Here is a 6,000-nt window from a genome sequence, read left to right as displayed (position 1 = left end):
TGTACAGTATACATGGATCGGTGTGCTTCCTCCAAAATAACTTTCTTAATTTCAGGGTCAGCAGGTACACATAACTTGGTACGAAACCTCAAGGCTCCATCATCTGAAATACTAAAATCTGCCTCCTAACCATCCTGTACTTTTCCTGTAAGCTCTACTAACTCTGCATCACTCCTCTGAGCAGCTTTAATTCTTTCCTGTAGGATCAGCTACAATATCAAATTGGCAATAAATGCCTAATGATCGCCCTCTACGAGTTCCACACTGAGCCTTTCTAAATCCATCTAAATCAAATGTTGTATCACCACTGTAGATACTGATGAACCTATTGATTTTCGGTTCAAAACATCAGCTGCCACATTAGCTTTTCCTAGATAGTAACTGATGGTGCAGTCATAATCTTTTATCAGCTCCAATAATCTCCTTTGCCTCATGTTTAGTTCTTTTTGCGTGAAGAAGTATTTCAGGCTCTTATGATCGGTAAAAATCTCACACCTACCCCCATAGAGATAATTTCTCCCAATTTTTAGAGCATAAACCACCACTTCTAACCCTAGATCATGATTAGGGTAATTCTTTTCATATTCTTTCAACTGTCGGGAGGCATATGCTACCACTCTCCCCTACTGCATTAGAACACATCCGAGCCCTTTATGTGACACATCACTATAAATTACGGAACCCTCTTTACCTGAAGGAATCGTCAACATCAGTGCAGTGATGAGTCGTTACTTTAACTCCTAAAAGCTCCGTTCATATTCGTCAATCCACTCGAATTTCACACCTTTCCTGTTCAATCTAGTCAATGGAATCGAAAATTTAAAAAAGCCCTCAACAAATCTGCGGTAGTACCCAACCAATCTTAGGAAACTTCTGATTTCCTATACATTCTTTGGTTGTACCCAGTCTACTACCATCTCAATCTTGCTGAGATCTACTAAAAGAACACCCCTGGATACCACGTGTCCAAGGAAGGTAACTTGCTCCAGCCAAAATTCGCACTTTTTGAGTTTCACATACAATTTTCTTTCTCTCAACACCCGAAGCACTATCCTCAGATGTTGCTCGTGCTCCTCTAAGCTCTTTGAATACACCAGTGTCTCGTCGATAAACACCACTACGAACTAATCTAAATACTGGTGGAATACCCGGTTCGTAAAATCCATAACATTGCAGAAGCATTTGTTAGTCCAAATGGCATAACCAAGAATTCATAATGGCCATACTGAGTCCTAAATGTTGTATTTGAAACATCCTCTTCTTTAACCTTTAACTGATGATAACCAGACCGTAGATTTATCTTCGAGAAAATCTGTGTCCCCTATAGCTGGTCAAATAAATCATCGATACAGGGAAGTTGGAATTTATTCTTGATAGTCACTTTATTAATTTCTCTATAGTCGATGCACATTCTCATCGAACCATCCTTCTTTTTCACAAACAAAATTGGCGCTCCCCAAGGCGACACGCTGGGTCGAATAAATCCTTTATCTAAAAGTTCCTACAATTATTCCTTCAATTCTTTTAATTCTGCCGGTGCCATCTATATGGAGCTTTCGAAATTGGCGCTGTCGCTAGAACTAGATCAATAGCAAACTCTACTTCTCGATTAGGAGGTAGTCCCAGCAAATCCTCAGGAAAAATATCAAGAAAATCCCTCACTACCGGGATATCCTGTAACCTCAATTCCCCTTTTGATACTTCCTTCACATTAGCCAAATATCACTGACAACCTTCTAGTAACAATCTCCTAGCCTGAATGGCAGATAACAACTGTGGTGGGGTGCGCACACATGACCCCACGAATCTGTACTCCTGTCCTCATGGAGGTCTGAACACTACCTCTCTCTGATTGCAATCAATACTGGCATAGTGGGCAGTTAGCCAGTCCATCCCTAAAATTACCTTGAAACCATCTCTAAAATCACCAAATTAGTTGGTAAATACCCCCCCTTCTATACTGACTGAACAGTTCCTGAGTACCTTCTTACATATTTACTACAACCCTTGTCGGCGTAGTTACTAACAAACTAACATCCGACTGCTGAGTTTCTAACCCACACAACTTAACAAATTTCCAGGCGATAAAAGAATGAGTTGCCCTGAATCAAACAAAGTAGTAGCTTTATATGATAGTATTGAAACAGTACCTGTCACCACATCTCCTGCTGCCTCAGCATCTCCCGGTGTCATCATATAGACTCATGTCAAGGTGGTATTCCTTTGTTGTCCGCCTCGGGGTGCCTGGTGACCTTCTCTGTATGGTCTAGGAATAGGCATATTCATTGGTGATGCTAAAAAATCTCTCACCATGTGGCCTGGCTGATGGCATCGGTAACATACCATCTCTTTAACCTGACACTCTCTCGGGTGTCTCTTGTAGCATATGGGACAAAAAGGGGGCATTTGTCTGCCTTGTACTACCCGATCTCCCACTCCTTGTCTCGGTCCTCCTCTATTATCCTACCTTCTCCAAGGCCCTCGACTCGACCCTGCCAAAAAATCTAGAGGCATGGGCCTCTTTCCCTGGCTTTGTGCTGCAACGCCTCTCTGCAGGCCACTCTTAATCACTGCAGTTCTATCCACTACCTTTGCAAAGGTCTGGGCTCGGAAGCCTATAACCTGTTCAAAAAAGTTCTGTCTCAGATCCTCCTCAAACTTCCTCGCCTTCTTTTCCTCATCCAGCATGAAATATGGGTCAAACCGGAACAACTCGACAAATCTGGCTGCATCCTGCTATATCGTCATCTGCCCCTGTGTCAAGTGCAAAAACTTCATTGCCTTTGCACTTCTAACAATAGCGGGGAAGTTTCTCTAAAAAAAGATCTCCCTGAAGCGGCTCCATGTCACCACTACAAGATTAGGTCTCTGCTTCTCCAACAATCTCGCTGATCTTCACTAGTGTTTTGATTCCCCATTAAGTTTAAATGTCGCAAACAGTAACTTCTGCTCATCTATACACGGGAGAACTGGCAGCATGTCCTCTATATCCTGGACCTAGTTCTTAGCCACAAGTGGGTCAGCTCTTCCAGAGAACGACGAGGGTCTCATATTCGTGAATTGCTCAATCATGTAGCTCCACTCCCCTGAACCCCTAGCCATCTCTGCCATCACCTACTAGGTGACGCTACGTAATGCTGCATCAGGGTCTCCACCACCCATACTGGAAGGCCCTGCATCATCACCTCTAGCATGTGCCCTACTACTCCCTAGATCCATCCCCACAAATAATGTAAAACAGTTTTAGAACTCTATCATCTCAACATCACTAATATACTCAAATAACTAAACTCATAAAAGATTCCTCTACAGTCATCCATCTCCAATGTCCTCAAACCCAATTTAAGATTCACTCCTACCACTTAAAAACAAGAACCAGCGATAGTATCCATGGTTTTTCTGAAATCGTCACCCTAGAAAAATCACAGAAACAACCATGGAACTCCTGCCTCCAAGTTGCAAGATAGAACCCTAAATCTCAATCTCATCCTCTATCAATCACTAACTCATATCCCAATCTACCCATCTCTTATTCTCCTCAAAATCCATTCCTATACTCTAGTATTGTATTCCATTGTTTTCTAAAGTTTACAGAACCTAGCAACCTAGGCTCTGATACCAAACTAGGATGCCTCGATTTTCATACCATTTTTTTTCAATAAATAATAACTCAATAATACTCAAACATCAGCCACGTCAAAATCTTTGATACCATTAAAACATAACTCGACCCGAAATGGGATACCGGGCAATCAGTCAAACTTATATATATACAACCCTATTAGCGGAAGTCAATATATACAAATCATCCATAATACAAATACCCAGAGTGCTACACATCCATGTATATATTTACACATGTCTAACACATTCTCAAAAATCAACCATAAACTCTAGGGGAATCACACATCCCTAGCTCAAACCACCTACCCTGTCTATCAGGGTACTGACTCCCCTTATCTCGGAGCTCTATCACCTAGCCTTTCTCGATTCCCTAAAATATTTAGATAATTGGGTAAGACACATCTCAGTAAAACGAAATAAATTATTTACAGTGTGTGGCAATATGAGTTTCATTATATCAATATATATATATATATATATATATATATATATATGATAATACCATCTGAGAAAATTTACCAAATATTCTCATAATCATATAGCTATAAAACATAAGCTTTTTAAAGCTTTATTTCCATTTTCAACTCATTCACATGCAACCCATATTTATCAGCGTAAGTTCCCAAGGATAGGGGAGGTTACACGCCCATACATATAGCTCCCCTCTACTCTAATATCGTTTGTAACCTTGCTTGATTAACTCGGGTACGGCTATAACTGATACTTATCAGGGCACTCACCTTACTCAATAAGCCCTCAAGTGGAGAGTTTTACTTCGCCTTATTTATCTATGTTATTAAACTCACGCTCTTTCTTTTCACTTTCAATTTCATTTCATCATCTAGCACATGAGTGTCTTTGGTAACCAATACATCCATGTCTGTAACTCATGGTTGCCCTGAGAATATTCTCTACGCTATGCTTCACCCCATGGTCAAGGTTGTGCTACCCTGAAAATATTCTCCACACCATGCTTCCCCCCATGGTCGAGGTTGTGCGGCCTGAAGGCTGGATCTAACCGCGATTGGCTTACCCAATTATATCAAAATAGGAAATCCATCCATGCGTCTGTAGTACGATTGGCCTGTTATAACCCTGGTCCAGACCCAGGGGGCAAAACTACCCTCCTCACTTGCTCAATTGACTGCCCACACCATACTCATCATGAGACCGTATGGTTGCACTAACACCTTACTAGCAACAGTACTGTGTTCAATATCAACAATCGTCCATTAGGGTTTTCATTTCCACATTTCATCATTCACATTTCACATTCACATTTTAGTATTCACATTGCAGCATTCACATTACAATATTCACTTTTTCATTTTCTCGTTTCAATATTCTCATTGCAATATTCACATTTTCGGTATTCACATTTCAATATTCACATTGTAGAATTCTCATTGCAATTTTCACATTTCTCATATTCACATTTCAGCATTCACATTTCACATTGCAGTCTTTACATTGCAATATTCATACTTTCATATTCACATTTCATAATGGTATATATCACATTTCAATTTTATCAACATTTTCTATTTCTTTTTCATCTTTTCATTATATATTCCATTCTCATAATAGTATATTTCACATTTCGCATATCTCAAAATTTCTCAATAAAAACATAATTCATCATTTCATAACTTTCAAATCCCAAAACATCGCTGGGTTTCTCTTATATTCTTTTTTGCACAAAAACATTTCAATATATGTTTGCCTCATATTCCCATAATTCATCATATAATTCACATAACCCTATTTTAAACACATTCTTAGTATAACTCATATGCCACACAGTTTCATTTGTTATTCATATCATGATATATACAGTTAAAATATCATATCACCATTTTCACATATTCATTCAACCCATAATTTCAAAAATACTGTTACAATTTATTTTCCTTACCTGACTTATTGAGAGGTTCGTTAACACCCAAATACTACGCTTACGGCGTCTGAAACTCAAAATCCTAAAAATCACATTTTTCCCAAATCAGTCAACTCATTTCCCAGAATGATTTTCATTTAACACTTCCTAGATTTCGAATACTCCAAATAACCTATTAAACATTAAAATATTCACTTAACCTGATTTTTGGATGGTGCCCCAGAACTCCAAACTGAAAATCTACTCTGGTTAAGTTGTAGAGAATCTCCTCATGAACCTCATGGTAGTTCCCGATTGTTAACCCGGGCTATAACAAAGTCGAAATCGAAAAGAGAGAGAGAGAGAGAGAGAGAGAGAGAGAGAGAGAGAGAGAGAGAGAGAGAGAGAGAGCGCAAGAGGAAAGAGAAAATCACGCTGAAATTGAGGGTTACACTATTTATAGGTCGGCGTTCATCGATGAGTTCAAGTGATTCGTCGAC

The sequence above is a fragment of the Malania oleifera genome, chromosome 9 (assembly GCF_029873635.1).
Source record: "Malania oleifera isolate guangnan ecotype guangnan chromosome 9, ASM2987363v1, whole genome shotgun sequence".
Lineage (NCBI taxonomy): Eukaryota > Viridiplantae > Streptophyta > Magnoliopsida > Santalales > Ximeniaceae > Malania > Malania oleifera.
The sequence above is the reverse complement of the archived record's forward strand: the minus strand, read 5'-3'. Positions refer to the sequence as shown.